This window comes from Pristiophorus japonicus, chromosome 5 (assembly GCF_044704955.1).
Source record: "Pristiophorus japonicus isolate sPriJap1 chromosome 5, sPriJap1.hap1, whole genome shotgun sequence".
Lineage (NCBI taxonomy): Eukaryota > Metazoa > Chordata > Chondrichthyes > Pristiophoridae > Pristiophorus > Pristiophorus japonicus.
This window is the reverse complement of record NC_091981.1, coordinates 162,824,278-162,843,976: the sequence shown is the minus strand read 5'-3', so window position 1 is coordinate 162,843,976 and position 19,699 is coordinate 162,824,278. Positions and strand designations below refer to the sequence as shown.

Sequence of the window (19,699 nt, the reverse complement as noted above, 5' to 3'; positions counted from 1 at the left end):
TGACGGTTCTGGGAACGGACTTCAGTAGACTCTCCATGTTCCTCTGAAATATTGCTGTAGCCGAGCGAATTCCAAACAGGCACCTGTGGTAAATAAATAGTCCTTTGTGCGTGTTAATGCACGTAAGTCTCTTCGACATCTTGACCAACTCCTGCGTCATATAGGCCGACGTCAAGTCCAGTTTTGTGAACGACTTCCCTCCGGCTAATGTCGCAAATAAGTCATCAGCCTTCGGTAACTGGTACTGATCTTGTTTCGAAACCCTGTTGATCGTAGCCTTGTCATCTCACAGATTCTGACTGTGCCATCACTTTTCAGCTCAGGAACAATGGGGCTGGCCCATTCATTAAATTCGACCGGTGATATGATCCCTTCACACTGAAGTCTGTCCAGTTCAATTTCGACCTTCTCCCTCATCATATACGACACTGCCCGAGCTTTATGATGGATGGGTCTTGCATCTGAGTCCACGTGCATCTGCAGCTTGGCTTCCGTGAAGTTGCTGATACCCGGTTCGAACAGCGAGGGGAACTTGCTCAATACTTGGGCACATGTATCTTCCTCCGACAACAACGCCTTTATGTCGTTCCAGTCGCATCTGATTTTCTCCAACCAGGTCCTGCCGAGCAGCTTTGGGCCATTGCCTGGAACAATCCACAGCGGTAACTCGTGAACCGCACCTTTATACGACACGTTAATTTGTGCACTGCCAATCAGCTTTATCAGTTCTTTGGTATACGTGCGCAGCTTGGCATTAACACGGCTCAGCCTGGGCCTCACAGTCTTAGTATCCCACAGCTTATTAAATGCCCTCTCATTCATGATCGATTGATTTGCCAGTGTCCAGTTCCATCGATACCGGTATCCCGTTAAACTTAACCTTAATCGAAATTGCTTTACTCTTGGTTATGAAAGAGTTCAGTCCTGACACTTCCTCCTCTGGCATCTCGAATTGCGTATCCAGATCCATGCTCATCCTCCACGTGGTGTGTCGCAGCTCACTTGTTCATCTGCGGACACTTGCGCTGGAGATAGAAACATAGAATCATAGAAAATAGGTGCAGGAGTAGGCCATTCGGCCCTTCGAGCCTGCACCGCCATTCAATAAGATCATGGCTGATCATTCCCTCAGTACCCCTTTCCTGCTTTCTCTCCATACCCCTTGATCTCCTTAGCCGTAAGAGCCATATCTAACTCCCTCTTGAATATATCCAATGAACTGGCAGCAGGGAATTCCACAGGTTAACAACTCTCTGTGAAGAAATTTCTCCTCATCTCAGTCCGAAATGGCCTACCTCTTATCCTAAGACTATGTCCCCTGGTTCTGGACTTCCCCAACATCGGGAATATTCTTCCCGCATCTAACCTGTCCAGTCCCATCAGAATCTTATACGTTTCTATGAGATCCCCCCTCATCCTTCTAAACTCCAGTGAATAAAGCCCAGTTGATCCAGTCTCTCCTCATATGACAGTCCAGCCATCCCTGGAATCAGTCTGGTGAACCTTCGCTGCACTCCCTCAATAGCAAGAACGTCCTTCCTCAGATTAGGAGACCAAAACTGAACACAATATTCCAGGTGAGGCCTCACTAAGGCCCTGTACAACTGCAGTAAGACCTCCCTGCTCCTATACTCAAATCCCCTATCTATGAAGGCCAACATATCATTTTCCTTCTTCACTGCCTGCTGTACCTGCATGCCAACTTTCAATGACTGATGAACCATGACACCCAGGTTTCGTTGCACCTCCCCGTTTCCTAATCTGCCGCCATTCAGATAATATTCTGCCTTCGTGTTTTTGCCCCCAACCTCACATTTATCCACATTATACTGCATCTGCCATGCATTTGCCCCCTCACCTTACCTGTCCAAGTCACCCTGCAGCCTCTTAGCGTCCTCCTCACAGCTCACACCGCCCCACTCTCAGACAGCCTTTGCAACTATATTGCTTAAATCGGCACTGCTGGTGCCGATGATTTCCCCCACAACGCCAACACGGAGAAGTCGGATACATTCCCGCCGGTGGACTTTGGGAAGCCACAGGTTTTGTGAACGCAGCCAATAGGCCCTGCCATGTGCCGCTCTGCCGAATGTTGAATCAATCGCATTTATAGTACTTGCCGAGGTTCGGTTCTTCACCGATATTTTAAACTCCTGTCCGTCATCATACGTGATTGAGCGATCTGGATGGCCCTTTTTAAATCCAACTCCTCCACCGCCAGAAGTTTGCTCAGGATCACCTCGTGGTTGATACCGATAACAAAGAAGTCACGCAGCATGTCTGCCAACCCCGTCCTGAACTTGCATGGTTCTGCTAGGCGTCTCAGGTTGGCAACGAATTCCGCCGCGCTCTGGCTCTCTGATCGAACGTGTATATAAAACGTGTATCTCGAGATGATGATGCCGTGTCTGGCTTGAGTTCTCTTGTACCAATGTACACAACTCCTCGTATGTTTTCTCTGTTGGATCACTAGGCATGAGTAGATTCTTTATCAGACCGTAAATCTTTGAACCGTACACAGTGAGGAACGCGGCCTGACGCCAATCTGCATCGTCGACCCCCTTCATTTTGTTAGCCACGAAGTACTGGTTCAAATAGCTCACAAAGTCTGCCCAATCTTCTCCCTCCACGAATTGCTCTAAAAATCCAATCGTGCTCATTTTCAAACAAAGGTTCTTGTATTCTCGTCGCCAAATGTTATGTATGCAATATAGGTACAAACTGAGTACTGTTTAACTGAACAAGGTACAACCTTGCTTCTGTTTTATTACAGCCTACAGTGCCTGACTCACAAAATGGCTGGCCTTTTATACCAGAGCAGCACCATGTGCGTGCTGCTCAGTGGCCTCCAACAATGACACCATCTGGTGGCTACAAACAGCATGTACATACATGACAGGTAGGCACTTGAGTGTTTTAGCCAATGTTCATGTAGAGTTTCTGCTAATGTGTTGTCATAGATTGAAATCTTTATCTTCAACACTTTGTGTTCTTGGACAGATTTGTGTGCACCTTTGGAAGTGGCTTAGTGAGTTGTAATAAATGCTCAGATATAAGGGTTACCCTGTACAATGGTGATGAGTGTGAAAGGAATGGCTTGGGCATTGCAGGGATGCTTTATGGTGCAGGTGTGGAGTGGTGCCAACCTGGCACATTATGTGGCAGCCAGGGTGTACTGCGTCAAGTGAAGTAAATGTGGCCATGGTGAGACCATCCCTGGTGTCCCAGACAGAAATGTGGTCGGGTGCTGATGCCCTGTGTAGCATCAGGTGATTGCGGATGTAATGTCTGTAAGCTTGTAATGTTTGTAGCGACCGGGAACGTTTTAAAGCGCATGTGGATCGACTAGAAATGTATTTCACTGCAAATACCAGAATCGAAGTTCCAGACAATGCAGTCCACAACCAGGCTGTGTTGGAATTCTTATCGGAGGCGGGTCCGACATTATACGAAACCCTTGTAAATGTGCTTGTGCCTGACGAGCTAAAGGACACAACACTTAAAGAGATTTTAACGAAGCTGGAGCAGCACTATAACCCCAAACCATTAGAAATTGCTGAAAGCTATCGTTTCAGGATTCGGAATCAAAAGGCTGATGAAAGTATCAATGATTACATCATAGCATTAAAAAAGCTATCGATGCACTGTAATTTTGGAAACTTTCAAAACCAAGCATTACGGGATCATTTTGTTTGTAGGGTGAAAAATTAGGCGATCAGAAGGAAGTTATTGACGATGGATGACTTGACTTTTGAGATTGCCTGTCAGACAGCGAGGTCGATGGTCATGGCCGAACAATCTTCCCGGGAATTAAATAATGATTACGGTCGTCAGTCAACCGAGGTAAATCACCTGCAGGTTCAAAGTAAAAGACGGTGGGGGTCCAAAGTCTCAGAAACTGGAAATTCTAACAGAGCATCAAAGTGGTGCTATAGGTGCCTGGGACAACACATTGCTCAAAGTTGTCCATACGTGAAGGCAAAGTGTTTCTTCTGCAGAAAGACTGGGCATCTTGCGAAGGCATGCTGACTGAAGGGTAAACCAGCTTTTAAAGCTATGAGTCCAGTGGTCAAAGCTATGAGTAGAAATCCCAAGAGACTACATAGCATGGAAGAACAACAACAGGACGAGGAGATGTTAGAGTTACACATCATCAGGAGCATGAGGTTAACAGACAGCGATTCGGAAAGCATCAAAATCCACATAGATGTTGCGGGATTCAAGATACCAATGGAAATTGACACGGGTGCATCCGTGAGTGTAGTACCGGAGTCACTATATCGCGACAAATTGCGTGATTTTTAACTGGAGAAATCCAAGATAGAACTGCGAGGCTACTCGGGAGAGAAAATTCCTGTGGTAGGTCGTATCACCATACCAGTGAAATATAAAGATCAATTTCAGAACTTGCCTCTAATAGTATTGAAAGGAGACAAGTCTGCCTTACTAGGAAGAAATTGGTTGAGCTCACTGAAGCTGGATTGGAGTAAGATTTTCTGTGTGGAAGCGAGATTTTAATCAACGGATGAGGTTATCAAGAATTATCCAAAGGTATCTGCGAAACGGGCAGTCCGATCCAAGGCTTCAAGGCGAGTGTCAGGGTACAGAAGGATGCTAGATCGGTTTACTACAAGCCACGTTCCATACCATATGCACTCAAGGAGAAAGTTGAGCAAGAACTCAAAAGACTAAAGATTGAGAATATTATTTGTAAGATAGATCGATGTAATTGGGCCACACCCATTGTTGTTGTACCTAAGTCCGATGGTAAGGTAAGACTTTGTGATGATTATAAAGTAACCGTAAACCAGGTTCTAGAGGGTAATGTTCCCAATACATTGCGGAATATAGAAGATTTGTTCACAACACTGACAGGTGGTCAGATCTTCTCAAAATTAGATCTTACGAATGCCTACTTACAGCTTAAACTAGATGAGGAGTCCAAGTCATGTTTGACTATAAATACTCATCTAGGCCTATATCAATTTAATAGGCTACCATTTGGAGTGTCTTCCGCCCCTGCCATATTCCAAGGGGTGATGAACCAGATTTTGCAAGGTATTGAAGGGGTAATATGTTATTTGGATGACATACTAATTTCAGCACCAAATAGGCAAATTCATAATAACATATTGAATGAAGTCCTCAAACGACTAGAGAAGCACAGAGTACAAGTGTCTGCTCGTAAGTGTGAGTTATTTAAAAACTCAGTGGAGTACTTGGGTACAGAGTAGACAAAGATGGTTTACATGCAACCATGGAAAAATTGGATACAATTAGAAATGCACCCACTCCCAGGAATGTCACTGAACTTCATTCATTCTTGGGCCTTTTGAACTATTATGGGAAGTTCCTACCAAATTTGGCTACAGTATTACCATCCACTGAATGAACTTTTGAAAAAACAGGTCCATTGGAAGTGGTCAAAAGAATGCGATACAGCATTCAAGGAGTGTAAAAGCAAATTGGTAGAGAGCACTATGTTAGTTCACTTATGACATATCTAAGGAGATTACACTAGCATGTGATGCTTCTCCGTATGGAGTTGGGGCAGTGATCGCTCACATATCATGTAGTGGGGAGGAGAGACCAATTGCTTTTGCTTCATGCACTCTCAGTGCCAGTGAGAGTAATTATGCACAAATTGAAAGGGAAGCTTTGGCATTAATCTTTGTGGTCAAGAAGTTTCACAAATACTTGTATGGTCATAAGATTACCATCGTTATGGACCATAAGCCCCTAACAGCAATCTTCCATCCAAAGTCCCTAGTTCCAACATTAGCTGCAGCCCGAATGCAGAGATAGGCTTTGATTTTGTCAGCATATACATATGATATTGAATACAGACGATCAGCTGTTCACAGTAATGCTGATGCAATGTCTAGATTACCTTCCCCATCACAACTTACACCCGATAGGGAAGAAGTGTTTTATTTTTCATACATTGATGAACTGCCAGTCACAGCAGAAGAGATTGGTGGAGCAACAAAATGTGCCCTCATAAAACAAATGTTAGATCCAAATCCAAGGAAACGAAGTTGTCATTGGATCACAGATTGGCTAATTTTTTGATTACATATCGAAATACTCCTCATATAACTACTGGTAGAACACCAGCAGAGTTGTTTCTCAAATGACAGCCATGAACCAGATTCTCGTTGTTAAAACCAAATTTGGTACAGTCCGTAGATGAGACACAATTAAGACAGAAAGAGAATCATGATAGAGGTAGAGTAAAAGAGAGAAGTGTGAAATTAAACCAGAAGGTGAGAGTGAAGAACCATCACCATAAATGGTTAAAGTGGTTACCAGGAAGAGTGGTGAAGATATGTGGTCCTCGCACATATTTGGTAAAGATGTTTGATAATGGACAGGTTAGGTTTGTTCATATTGATCATATTTTACCTACAGACATGGAACGAGTTGAAGGTGAGAATGATTCAATTATTTCTGACTCATCAGATAGTTTTGATACACCAGTAGCAAATCCTAAATCCAATGTACTGGAAACAAATCCAGGAGAGAATCAGAATGAAAGTCTGAGTCTGAGTCAGGAAAACAAAGAGCCTGAAGTTAGAGTGAGTTCAAATGAAAATCAAGGAAATTCCATGGAGGAAAACATTCCTCAGGAAGAGCCTCGAATGAGTATGAAATCAACACCATGTTTGGAAGGTTCTGTTCGAGAGCGAAGATATCCTCATCGAAACAGAAAACAAATGTTAAAGTTAAATTTGTAAATATGGAAAAAAAAGTAAGTTTATATCCTGTGTTTTGTATAAACATGAAAGTTATGTATGATGTTTGTTATAATAACTTCTTCATTAAGGAGGGAGAAGTGTAATGTCTGTAAGCTTGTAATGTTTGTAGCTCCACACTGTGGATGTGGACGTATTGTGTACTGCAATAATAATAAACAGAACCAGGCAGATTCTGGAGGATTCCGCGAGAGAGCTGCCTGCCATGTTAGAAGCTGTGTGTGCTGTGCTCTGTGAAGATATCACAGTATTGTTATTGGTGATGCCGGCCGGTATGCCTGGTGATGTTGGTGCTGGGGTTGATCGTGGTGGGATTCTGAGGACCAAGTTGATATTTTTTCAAGGGCACCGGTGCTGCTGGAATAAATGGCAGCTGAATTTGAGATGGAGAAGCGCTCTGACATTGTTGAGAGAGGTTGTTCCAAGGAGGTGACAGTGGATAGAGCATTCGCTGAAAACTCTTCCAAACTGCATACAGCTCAAAAGTGTCTTCCAAATCCTGAAGGCTTCAACTTCTGAGATCGAAAAGTGAACAGCTGTGAAATGGTGGTTTTTATACCACTTCTGCAGCTGTCAACTAGTCAAAGCAATAGACAGTCACTGAGAACCCGACACACTTTCCTGGTGTGAAACCTGAGGGATGGCAAACCCATTACAAACTTGGTAAAAAGGTAAGTGCGTGGTAAAATACATTTAAATTACCTTTAAAGTGCCTCTTAACGATCTTAATTGTCTGGCCCGCCTCTTGGTGTCAAGTTAAAGGCTTGTGTACGTACACACTCAGATCTCTCTGATCTTGTACCCCCTTTAAAATGGTACTATTTAGTTTATATTGCGTCTCCTCATTCCTCTTACCAAAATGAATCACATCACACTTTTCTGCATTTAATTTAATCTGCCATGTGTCTTCCCATTTCACCAGTCAATGTCCCCCTGAAGTCTGTTACTCTCCTCCTCACTGTTTATTACATTTCTGAGTTTTGCGTCATCTACAAACTTTGAAATGGTGCCCTGTATACCCAAGTCCAGATCATTAATATATATATCAAAAAGAGCAGTGGTCCTAATACCGACCTTTGCGGGACACCACTGTACACTTCCCTCCAGTCTAAAAACAAACGTTCACCACAACTCACAGCACTTTACTTGTACTTCTTTCAATTTAGTATACTGTATTCGCTGCTCACGATGCAGTCTCCTCTAAACTGGGGAGACCAAATGCAGATTGGGTGACCACTTTGTGGAACACCTCCGTTCAGTCCACAAGCAGGATCCCGAGCTTCCAGTCGCCTGTGATTTTAATTCTCCTCCCCACTCCCACTCTGACCTCTCTGTTTTCGGCCTCCTACACTATTCCAATAAAGTTCGACGTAAACTCAAGGAACATTAGGCATTTTACAGTCTTCCAGATTCAACATTGAGTTCAACAATTTCAGATCGTAACCTCTGACCCCACTTTTTCAGATGACAGCTGTTGCTGAAGTTTCTGATATTTCCATTTGCAGCTCCTCTAGACCCATCTTTTGTTCGTTTACATGTCCTATTACTACCCCCTTTTGCCTTGCACCATCATCCCTTTTGTCATTTAATCTCTCCTGCCTTCCACCCTATCATTTTGTTCTTTCCTCCCCTCCCCCTTTCCCTGCCTCTGCTTAAAACTTGTTACATCTCTAACTTTCTCCAGTTCTGACGAAAGGTCATCAACCGGAAACGCTAACTCTGTTTCTCTCTCCACAGATGCTGCCTGACCTGCTGAGTATTTGCAGCATTTCTGTTTTTATTTCAGATTTCGAGTTTCCACAGTATTTTGTTTTTGTATCTCTGCTTTCTGTCCATTAGCTAATTTTGTATCCACGCAGCAAACTGCCTTTAATCCCATGTGCTTCAACATTGCTAACAGTATACTGATTGTATTATTTCCTGATCATCAAATGTTTATTACTTAATAAATTTGCAGTGATAGTGTCACAGTCATTAATCCTTCTACTTTAGTGAGATTACAGAATGAGTTCTTAGTGCGCCACATGAGTATAATAATACATAAACAACCTGAAGTGCAATAGCCAACAGCACCTGTCAAAGCACACACAGCAACAAAAATTGGCTTAATTTATATTTATAGTTAAGTTCAGCACATATATTGATTTGGAACTACAAGGCTCAATTTTAAGGTTCTAATCTAATCCAGGAGCACAGAAGATGCATATAAACTGCTCAAACTTCACCGTCACAGTTTCAGGATTCCCAGATGTGTGTGAGTTAGGAGTTTCGATTCCAAAAATAGGTTATAGAAGGGAAAATTAACAGCCTGGAAATTGCAATTAGAGGCTTGCTGCCCGTGTATGCCTCCGAACCTCAAGAAAACTCCATACTTACCTACTGTCTCCAGAGCTTCAGACTCTTGCGGTCCTCAGCCTACAGGCATACGCCTGCGTAAAGGCCCACATATCCCATAGGTGCTTGCAGTTCGCAGGCATCCCTGAAATCACGTGGACCAGGCCAACCAATGACAAAGGGGGATGTCTATTATGCTTATGAGGATTCCATTTACGTATGGAATTCCCATAAGCACAATAAAAATCACCTAATATATAAAATTTCACACAACACTGAAATAAAAATAAATAATCACATGTTCAAAATGAATTAAAATACCATTTAATTAAACAGTAAAAATAAAATGTTATTTTTTGAAAAATAAATGTAAACATTTTTAATTGGGACAAAAATTAGGCTAAACTTATTTTAGATGTAAGTAAATTTTTAAAACATTAAAAATATATATTTTAACAGTTATTCAAACCCTTACACTGGTAAAAAAAAAAAAGGCCTTATGCCTGCTTTTACCAGGCGTGAGAGTTTGGTAGGTATTCGCTGGGCAGTAGTTGGGAAAATAGCCCAACCCTGGGGTAGCGAAAGTCAATATCCAGCGAATGGGTACGATCGGTCAAGGAGAAACTTGACAGATCGCATGTTCTGGGTTTTCGCGCATGTGCACTGCATGCTGAAACCCGGAACTTACTGGGCACTTACGATGGCTCAACCGAGCCAACTCTTTTATTTTCTACAGGATTCCAGCCCGAAGTTCGTTCCTCTCTTTGGGCTCAGTTTTCCCCAGTCATTTGCGCTGTCTTTTTGGCGCGCGCCATTTTTTCTAGCGTATTTATTTTTTTCCAAGTTTCCCCCTGCGACCAGCGCCGGCGTAACTGACTTAGTTACGATTTTTCTAGGCCAGTTTTTTTTGACGTCATAGGGGTCGTTCCCTCATGTCTGCGCTGTTTTTTTCAATTGTTCGCAGTTTGGCCAACATTTTTTTTTTCTTAGGTTGGCGTGTCTGGCCACTCTCGAATAACCTTCTGGTAAGTTAAGAACACCAGTGCACATTTACAAATCTGCTAGCAGATTTACAAATAGCTGAAAGACGCTATTGGTTTTAAATCAAAGATTTTGGAGGGAGTCAAGAACACTGTCAAAATCAATAATAAAGTTCAACTTGTATTTACCTGTCAACGTAGAAGTGTAAATTTGTTGGATTTCAGAAGTTTTCTCATTTTATTACTCACACACATGCCACCAGCGAACGTCTTCAAGCAGAGGTGGAGGGTCGTAAGTTTGGCCGGCAGAATCGGCCTCACACCCAGGCACTCCGGCTCGGGGTTCGGCTACAAAACAAGCCGTGGGGGGGAGGGGGAGGAGAGAGAGAGAGAGAGCGAGATCTGTGAGCTGGTCAAAGCAGACCTGCAACCTAGAAGCATCAGGGGGACTGCTTTGTCAGCTGCACTTTTATTCTATGCCTCCAGATTGTTTCAAGCTACAACTGGGGATGTGTGCACCAAAGCCGGGCCCTCCAACATGTCGCCTGGGCCCACCAACTTGCCGCCTGACGCCAACGCCCTCCACCCTCAAGAGGTGCGCAGTACTTGAGATGTTAGAAAGAATAAGCTTGGTAACAAGCCCAGAAACAATGTGCCACCGCCTGCGAGCAGGGGTAGTGGAGTGCTCAAGACCGAGCGTAGCAGGCGGTCTTAGAATAAGGGGAATGAGAGATGGGTGGGTGCAGCCTTTCTTTGCTGCTGTTGTTATTATTATTGTTACTGTTGTAAATGTTCTCAAATTAAAAGTTTTTTGTAAGTTATGTAAATTTACAAGTTTATAAGTGATCTTAAAGAGTGATCTTAAAGCAAAGTTTGATACAAGAATAATTTATTAAAGTTAAGTTAAGTACATTGTAAACTTTTGAATAAAATATATTTTACATTAAAACTGAATCATGTTCCATTAACACAACACAACATTACGGAACAGCTCCAAACAGTAAACATGTCCATGTGGAATAGCTGTCGCTGAGCCCTCAGGCATCAGTAAAGTGTTCACGGATGTGCTGCTGGCGCAAGGCTCGAGCAATCGTTAAAGGAGCAGGATGGCCTGCCCTCCTCCGCCGTGCTCCGGCCTCAGGCACTTGCATGGCTTCCTCATCCTCGTCATCCCCCTCGACCACCTCCTCCTCCTCCTACTCATCATCTGCATCTTCCACATCATTATCATCAGCCATTCTCACCGCAGGTGGGTCTTCCACTACCAGCTGCTGCTGCCTCATGATGGCTAATTATGCAGCATGCAGCACACAACAGTGAACTGACCGACAATCTCAGGGGAGTACAGCAAGTAGCCTCCAGAATGGTCTAAGCATCAGAAACGCTGTTTCAATATGCCAATGGTCATCTCAATGGGCTCAATTTTGGCCAGGAGTTGCTCCATTGCTTTTTGAAGTAACCTGGTTTTTCTGGCGTAACTTAAAAATCCCCAGTTTGCCCAATCAAGTTACACCAGTGTAACTCAGTTAGTTATGATATTTTTTAGGGTAATTCTTTTTTGCTCAAAAGGGAGCGTTACCAGCCACCTACGCCAGTTCTGGCCATTTAGACAACTTTGGCCAGCTAATAGTTACTCCATTTCTTCTTAGGCCAGCGTATGTGGCCGCTTCAGAAAACCCTTGTGGAGAGTTAAAGAAATCGCCGCAGGTATGTACATCGGAGGCTATTTGCCCTGGGATAGGGGTGGGAAGCAGAGAGGACCTGCACCTAAACCAACAGAGTCTTACCCTTAGCAATGTTTGCAAATAAAAAGTACTAACAATTCAATAAGAAATAAAAAATTTAAGTCCTACCTTCATCTTCAATCTCGGCATGGGAAGGCAGCGGGCCAGTGTGGAAGGCCAACCGGCCTGGGCTACGGGCGGGACATTGCATCGGGAGGCCACTTGACCTGGGCTAGGGGCAGTAGCGAGTGAATTGGCCGGCATCGGGAATCAACGGAGAGGCTGCAGCAAGCAAATCAACGGAGAGGCTGGGGTCGAGGAGTGATTGAACTGGCCGGCATCAGGATTCAACAGAGAGGCTGCAAGCAAATCAACGGAGAAGGTGGAGGTGGGGTGGTGGGGGAGCAAAGGGAGGAAGGGAGCTGGCAATTCAATGGAGAGGCTGGGGGGAGGGGGGAAGGGGGAGAGGCTGGGGGGAGGGGGGAAGGGAGAGAGGTCCCAAGCCTCAAGGGGAGGTAGGAGAGAGGAGAGCGAGGTCAAAAGACTCAAGGGGATGGAGGAGGAGTGAGAGAGAGGTCACAAGACTCAAGGGGGTGGGAGGAAGGATAGAGGAGAGGACAAAAGACCTTTGGGTGTGGTCCATCCATACAGACCTTGGGGGGAGAGAGAGAGAGAACTGCGAACCTGTGCTGCCTGCTTTCCTGCCATTTTGACCTTCTTTGAAAGTTTAACTTTAAGTATGGGGGCAATACTGACAATGCCATACCTTTTGTGAGCGTTCTGCATCATTGTGCTATGTAGGAGACAATTGATTAGAGATCATCACACCAGGAACATCAGAGCCCATGGGCTGCTGGGTGAGGCCTTACCCACCTCGGCAATTTTGAGTCAAGCGTTCGTACCTGGACCTGAGTGAGGCAGAATGTGTCTGAAGGCTGCATTTCCACAGAGAAGTTGTCCATGAGATCTGTGAGTTACTGAGACCAGACCTACAGCCGAGAAGCGGCAAGTGGACTGCTTTGTCAGTTGAAGTGAAGGTTACAGCTACACTTTCATTCTAGGCCTCCGGATTGTTTCAAGCTACAACTAGAGATGTGTGTGCCATTTCTCAACATACAATACATGTCTCCATTCACCAGGTCACGGCTGCACTGTATATGTGGAGGAATGACTTCATCAAGTTCCCAATGACCGCCCAAGCAATCCATGAAAGGGCTGTGGGGTTCTCAAGGATTGCTGGCTTCTCAAAGGTATAGGGCTGCATTGATTGTACCCATATCACCTTGCGAGCATCTTTGGAGAATGCTGAGCTGTTCAGGAATAGAAATGGCTTTCACTCCATTAATGTGCAGCTCGTGTATGACAACATGCATTGCATCATGTCAGTCGATGCAAGATACCCTGGCAGCACCCATGATGCATTCGTCCTACGCGCCAGTGTTATAGCTGACATGTTTGAGCAGCAGCCAGAAGAGCAGAGCTGGCTACTGGGAGACAAAGAGTATGGCCTCGCCACCTGGCTCATGACGCCCTTACACACAACCCGGATGGAAGCTGACCATCAATACAACGTAACACGCAGCATCATAGAGAGTACCATTGGCATCCGATGCTTGGACCATTCCAGAGGCTACTTGCAATGCTCCCCTGAGGTTGTCGGTCAGTTCACTGTTGTGTGCTGCATGCTACATAACTTAGCCATCATGAGGCAGCAGCAGCTTGTAGTGGAAGAAGACCCACCTGCAGTGAGAGTGGCTGATGATAATGATTTGGAAGATGCAGGTGATGAGCAGGAGGAGGTGGAGGGGGATGATGATGAGGTTGAGGAAACCATGCAAGTGCCTGAGGCCGGAGCACGAAGTCGGAGGAGGGCGGGCCATCGTGCTCCTTAATGATTGCTTGAGCCTTGGGCCAGCAGCTCATCCGTGAACGCTTTACTGATGCCTGAGGGCTCAGCGACAACTATTCTGCTTGGACATGTTTATTTTTTGGAGCTGTTCCATAATGTTGTGTTGTGTTAATGGAACATGATTCAATTTTAATGTAAAATATATTTTATTCAAAAATTTACAATGTACTTAACTTAACTTTAATAAAATTATTCTTGTATCAAACTTTACTTTAATGTGACTCTTTAAGATCATTTAAAAACTTTAAGATCACTTATAAACTTGTAAAGTTACCCAACTTACAAAAATCTTTCAATTTGAAAACAGTTACACTCTAAGATTACTCAAAAACTTTCAGATCACTTATAAAGTTGTAAATTTACATAACTTACAAAATACTTTCAATGTGAGAACATTTACATTCTAAGATCACTTAAACTTTAAGATCACTTATAAAGTTGTAAATTTACATAACTTACAAAAAACTTTCATTTGAAAACAGTTACAACAGTAACATCAATAACAACAACAACAGCAGCAAAGAAAGGCTGCACCCATCTCCCAGCCCCCTCAGTCTAACACCACCCGCCGCGCTTGGTCTTCGACTCTCCACCACCCCTGCCCGCAGGCAGTGTAGCAATCATTTTGGGCTTGGTACCAAACTTATTTTCCTTCTAACATCTCGTTTAATGTGCACTTCTTGATGGGTGGTGGTCGGGGAGGGGGTGGTGGCAGGTGTTAGTGTGGAGGGCCCGGCTTGGGTCTCTTCAGAGGCTGGTGTGGGGATTGCAGTGGGAGTGGCAGTTGATTCTGTCAATGGACGCATGGTCTGGGTGTGTTCCCTTATTGCAGCACATGCCCTCCCTCATGGCCTGTGTCATTGCCAGTGTCGTCCTTTCCACTACCTCTGATATTTCCTCCCTCATGGACACTATTCCCTCACTGATGTTCCCGGACATCGTTCCCATTTCCCGTGCCATTGCTGTTACTTCTCCCGAAAATCCCGCTACCTCATCACTCACCCCACTGATGGTGTCCACGAGTGATCGGGTAAGATCAATGCTCTCCGCATTCAATGCCATGAACTGAACCACATCTGTTGCATCCTGCATCTCAGGAGAGCGTGGTCGATTTCTCCTTACCCTTACCCTGGGTCTGCCTCGCGGCATCCCCTCAGTGGGAGCTGCAGCCTCGGACAGTGGGGCCCTGGGTGTGCCTCGCAGAATCCCACTGGGAACCGCATCCTAGGACGGTGGGGACTTGGGTGTTATTTGCTGCAGCCCACTACTGGGACCCGCAACGTCGGATTGTGTGAAACCATGGAATGTCCCGCCAGAACTCAAACCACTAGTCATAGAAGGGGGAACCATGGAATGTCCCACCAGAACTCAAATCACTAGTCATGGAAGGGGCTGGCAACTCTGATAACTGCACATGCTCGAAATTCAGTATATAAATGATAGCTTCCTCCAGCTGACCCAACTCCCCCTCACCCCCGTGTTGGTCTGGAGGGTTGGCTTGGAAGATGTTCCCTTGCTCAGTCTCGTCCGCGTCCGCGTCTGACTCTTCTTCTGGATCTTCAGGATTGGCATCAGGTTCTGAAAAATATAACAGAACAGTCAAATGGTTAGCAGCAGAGGAGGGGGCAGGATGGGTGGCATGAGTAGGCTCACACATAGCAGGCCAGGCAGTGGGTTGATTTGAAGGGCCACGAATTTTCAGGACTTATCCTCTCCCTCGAGTGTGGGCCCAGCTTGTTCAGTACTGATTGTTTTTCTCCAGGCAGGACCTATCAAAGCAGTGACCCTCTCTTCCAACGTGTCAGTTGGTGCAGATTTGGCGGGCCGCCTCCTGTTCGATTTCTTTCTCTTTTGTTGTGGGACAATTTCTTCTGCAAAATGAAAATGCAATTTTTTAGAGAGGGTGTCTTTCTGCTGGGTGGGACATATACAGCTGGTCACATTTACAATTGCAATTGCATTGAATAAATGAAAATATTACTTACACTAACTACTTGACCAAGGTCCTGCCATTTCTTTTTACACTGGCTTCCAGATCTCATGGTATGCACCACTGCGCAGAAATCTTCTGCAACTTGGTTCCAGCGTTGCTTCATTTCTTTGGGTGGCACTTTTATGACCTCAGTTGCTGGTATCCAGCTCCTGCCATCTCTGCTCAATGACATTAACTAGTATCTCCACTTCTTCCAGCAAGAAATTATTTGTTCTTGGTCCTTGTTGCTGCATTGCTGTATGCTGCAGCTGCTCTGAGACACTCACAGCACTTTTCCAACGCTCTTAGACACACAGTGATTTTTCCAAACACACAGTACTTATTTTGCATGCAGCAGTGATTTTACCAAACAGAGCACTGCTTCTTGAACTCAGCAGTAATTTTCCTATCACAGCACTCCTTCTGATACGAAAACACAAGCAGCTAGCTAACTCTTTAAAAATAGCCGATTGCCAACTCGCAGCAGTGCTACTGCTCATGCGCAGACATCACCATACTCCACAGCGCATGTGCAGACGTCCCGGCACATTTTCCAGTGCAGATGCAAGCTCCACCCCTCGAGTTGACTGGCCATGCTGCGCGACTGCAATGAAGAGGCCAGACAGCAGCCAAAGTTCCAACATTGTTTTTCGGTGCATCTCGGAACGTAAATAAGCGGCGCAACTCCGGTAAGTGCGCCGAAGAACAGACCCAATTGAGCTCAATGATACTGCGCGTCTCAATGTGCGACATGTTGTATTGACAGTCGGCTTCCGTCCGGTTACGCAGAGGGGCGTCATGAGCCAGGTGGCGAGGCCGTACCCTTTGTCTCCCAGTAGCCAGCTGTGCCCTACAAGCTGCTGCTGAAACATGGCAGAGATAGCGACAGGAAAGCAGGCAGCACAGGTTCACAGTTGTATCTCTCCAGGTCTGTATGGATGGACCACACCCAAAGGTCTTGTGACTTCTCCTCTCTCCCACCCCTCACCCGCCCCCCCCCCCCCCCCCCACCCCCTTGAGTCTTGTGACTTCTCTCTCACCCTCCCCCTCCCCAGGCTCCAAGTCTTTTGATCGGCATCTCGCTCTCTCTCTTTCCTTCCCCTCCCCTCCCACAGCTTGTTTTGTAGCCAAACCCCGAGCCGCTGTGTCTGGGTGCGAGGCTGATTCTGCCGGCCAAACCTACGACCCTCCAGCCCTGCTTCAAGGCGTTCGGTGGTCGCATGTGAGTGAGCCAAAATATGAGAAAACTTCTGAAATCCAACAAATGTACACTTCTGCGTTGACAGGTTTAAAAAAGTTGAACTTTATTATTGATTTTGACAGTGTTCTTGACTCCCTCCAAAATCTTCGATTTAAAAACAATAGCGTCTTTCAGCGCAGATTTGTGAATGTGTGCTGATTTTCTTAACTCACCAGAAGGTTATTCGGGAGTGGCCAGATACGCCGACCTAAGAGAAAAAAATGTTGGCCAAACTGCAAACAATTGAAAATAACCAGTGCAGACATGAGGGAACGACCCCCATGACGTAAAAAAAAAACTGACCTAGAAAAATCGTAACTAAGTCAGTTACGCTGGCGCAGATCACAGGGGAAAACTTGGAAAAAAATAACTACGCCAGAAAAAAACGGCACATGCCAAAAATACGGCATAAGTAACCATGGAAAATTGAGCCTAATGTGTTTTCTCTCTGAAGATGCTCAGTAGTGCTGGGGTAGAATTCCAGTCACACTGCGCATCTTCCAGTACTTTGCCCTCATGGCTTCTTTTCCCATGGGAGTCTTGACAATAACAACAACATCAACATTTGCATGTAAGGAGCGTCTTGAAGAAGGACAGTGAGGTAGAGAGGCAGACAGAATTAGTCAGTGAGTTCCAGAGCTTGGGGCCTAGGCAACAGAAGGCACGGTCACCAATGGTTGAGCGATTATAATCAGGGATGCTCAAAAGGGCAGAATTAGAGGAGTGCAGATATCTCGGGGGGTTGTGGTGCTGAAGGGAATTACAGAGATAGGGAGGGGTGAGGCCATGGAGGGATTTGAAAATAAGGATGAGACCGATGAAATCGAGGCGTTGCTTAACCGGAAGCCAACGTAGGTTAGTGAGCACAGGGGTGATGGGTGAGCGGGACTTGGTGAGAGTTAGGACATGAGCAGACTAGTTTTGGACCATCCCTAGTTTACATAGGGTAGGATGTGGGAGGCCAGCCAGGGGTGCATTGGAATAGTCAAATATAGAGGTAACAAAGGCATGGATGAGAGCTTCAGCAGCGGATGAGCTGAGGCAAGAGCGGAGACGGGCAATGTTACGGAGGTGGAAATAGGCGGTCTTAGTTATGCTGCGGATATGTGGTCGAAAGCTCATTTCAGGGTCAAATATGACACCAAGGTTGCGAACAGTCTGGTTAGTCTCAGACAGAAGTTGGGGAGAGGGATGGAGTCAGTGGCTAGGGAACGGAGTTGGTGGCGGGGACCGAAAACAATAGCTTCGGTCTTCCCAATATTTAATTGAAGAAAATCTCTACTCATCCAAAACTAGATGTCAATCAAGCAGTCTGACAAATTAGAGACCGTGGAGGGGTCGAGAGAAGTGGTAGTGAGGTAGAGCTGGGTTTCATCAATGTACATGTGGAAACTGACGCTTTGTTTTTGGACGATGTCGCCAAGGGGCAGCATGTAGATGAGAAATAAGAGGAGGGCAAGGAAAGATCCTTAGGGGATGCCAGAGGTAATGGGCAGGAAGAGAAGCCATTGTAGGTGATTCTCTGGCTATGATTAGATAGACAAGAATGGAACCAGGCGCGTGCAGTCCCACCCAGCTGGATGACGATGGAGAGGAGTTGGAGAAGGATAGAGTGGTCAACTGTGTCAAAGGCTGCAGACAAGTCAAGAAGGATGGGGAGGGATAGTTTGCCTTTGTCACTGTCACAAAAGATGTCATTTGTGACTTTGATGAGAGCCGTTTTGGTACTGTGGCAGACACAGAAACAGGATTGGAGGGATTCAAACATGGAATTGCGGGAAAGATGGGCACAGATTTAGGAGGCGACAGCACATTCAAGGAATTTGGAGAGGTAAAGGAGGACGGAGATGGGATGGTAGTTTGCAAGGACGGAGGGATCTAAAGTTGGTTTTTTGAGGAGAGGGGTGATGACAGCACATTTGAGGGAGAGAGGGACAGTATCTGAGGAGAGAGAACCGTTAACAATACCAGCTAACATGGGAGCCAGAAAAGGAAGTTGGGTGGTCAGCAGTTTGGTGTGAACAGGAAGTGGGTCTCATGGACTGGTTGAGCTCAGAAAGGTCATGAGGGGAAATCGGAGAAAAACTGGAGAAAGATGTGCGGTCAGGTCTAGGACAGGAGGGATCCTTAGAGAAAGTTTGGCCCGGTAGACTAGGGGAAGGAAGGGAAGAGGCAGAGGCAGCCGAACGGATGGTCTCAATCTTAGAGGCAAAGAAGTCCATGAGCTCCTCACACTTATTCTCAGAGATGAGGGTGGAGACTGGGGAGAGGGGTTTAAAACGACAGTTAGCAATGGAGTATAGAAGCCGGGGTTTATCTTTACAGTCAGAATGATTCTGGAATAGTGGGCGATTTTGGCAGGTGAGAGTAGGACCCGATAATGGTTTATGTGGTCCAGCCAGATCTGGCAGTAATGGCTAAACCAGTTGTCAGCCATATCCGTTCAAGTCTGTGTTCCTTGGCCTTAAGGGAGCGACGATCAGGGCTGTACCAGCAGGCACTGCCAGGGTGAGAGAGAGTAATTGTTTTAACAAGGACTAGGGCATCAAAGGTGGTGGTGAGGGTGTGATTGAGCAGATTGAGTTGCAGAAATATCATGGTGAATGGAGGGCCAAATGCTGGACAGTTGGAAGTGCTGTTGTAAGAGAGTTAGGAGAGTTTTTACCGGGGCGGATACAGAAGGAGGTAGGGTTGGAGGATCACCTGACAAGTTGCTGTGTTAAGAGCCATCTTGTAAAGTTTGTGTGTTGTGATTTCATAGAGAATATACCACAGAGAGGCTGGC

General features: G+C 45.5%; 1 protein-coding gene across 3 annotated transcripts in view; it reads left to right on the top strand.

Moving 5' to 3' along the window:
* Positions 1 to 19,699, top strand: part of sem1 (SEM1 26S proteasome subunit) — a 101,175-nt gene that overhangs the window by 16,721 nt on the left and 64,755 nt on the right. For all 3 annotated transcript variants that reach the window (XR_011593356.1, XR_011593355.1, XR_011593357.1), the window contains one exon: positions 2,774 to 2,899. The gene's annotated coding sequence lies outside the window, so the exon portion shown is untranslated. The remainder of the gene's footprint in view (positions 1 to 2,773; positions 2,900 to 19,699) is intronic.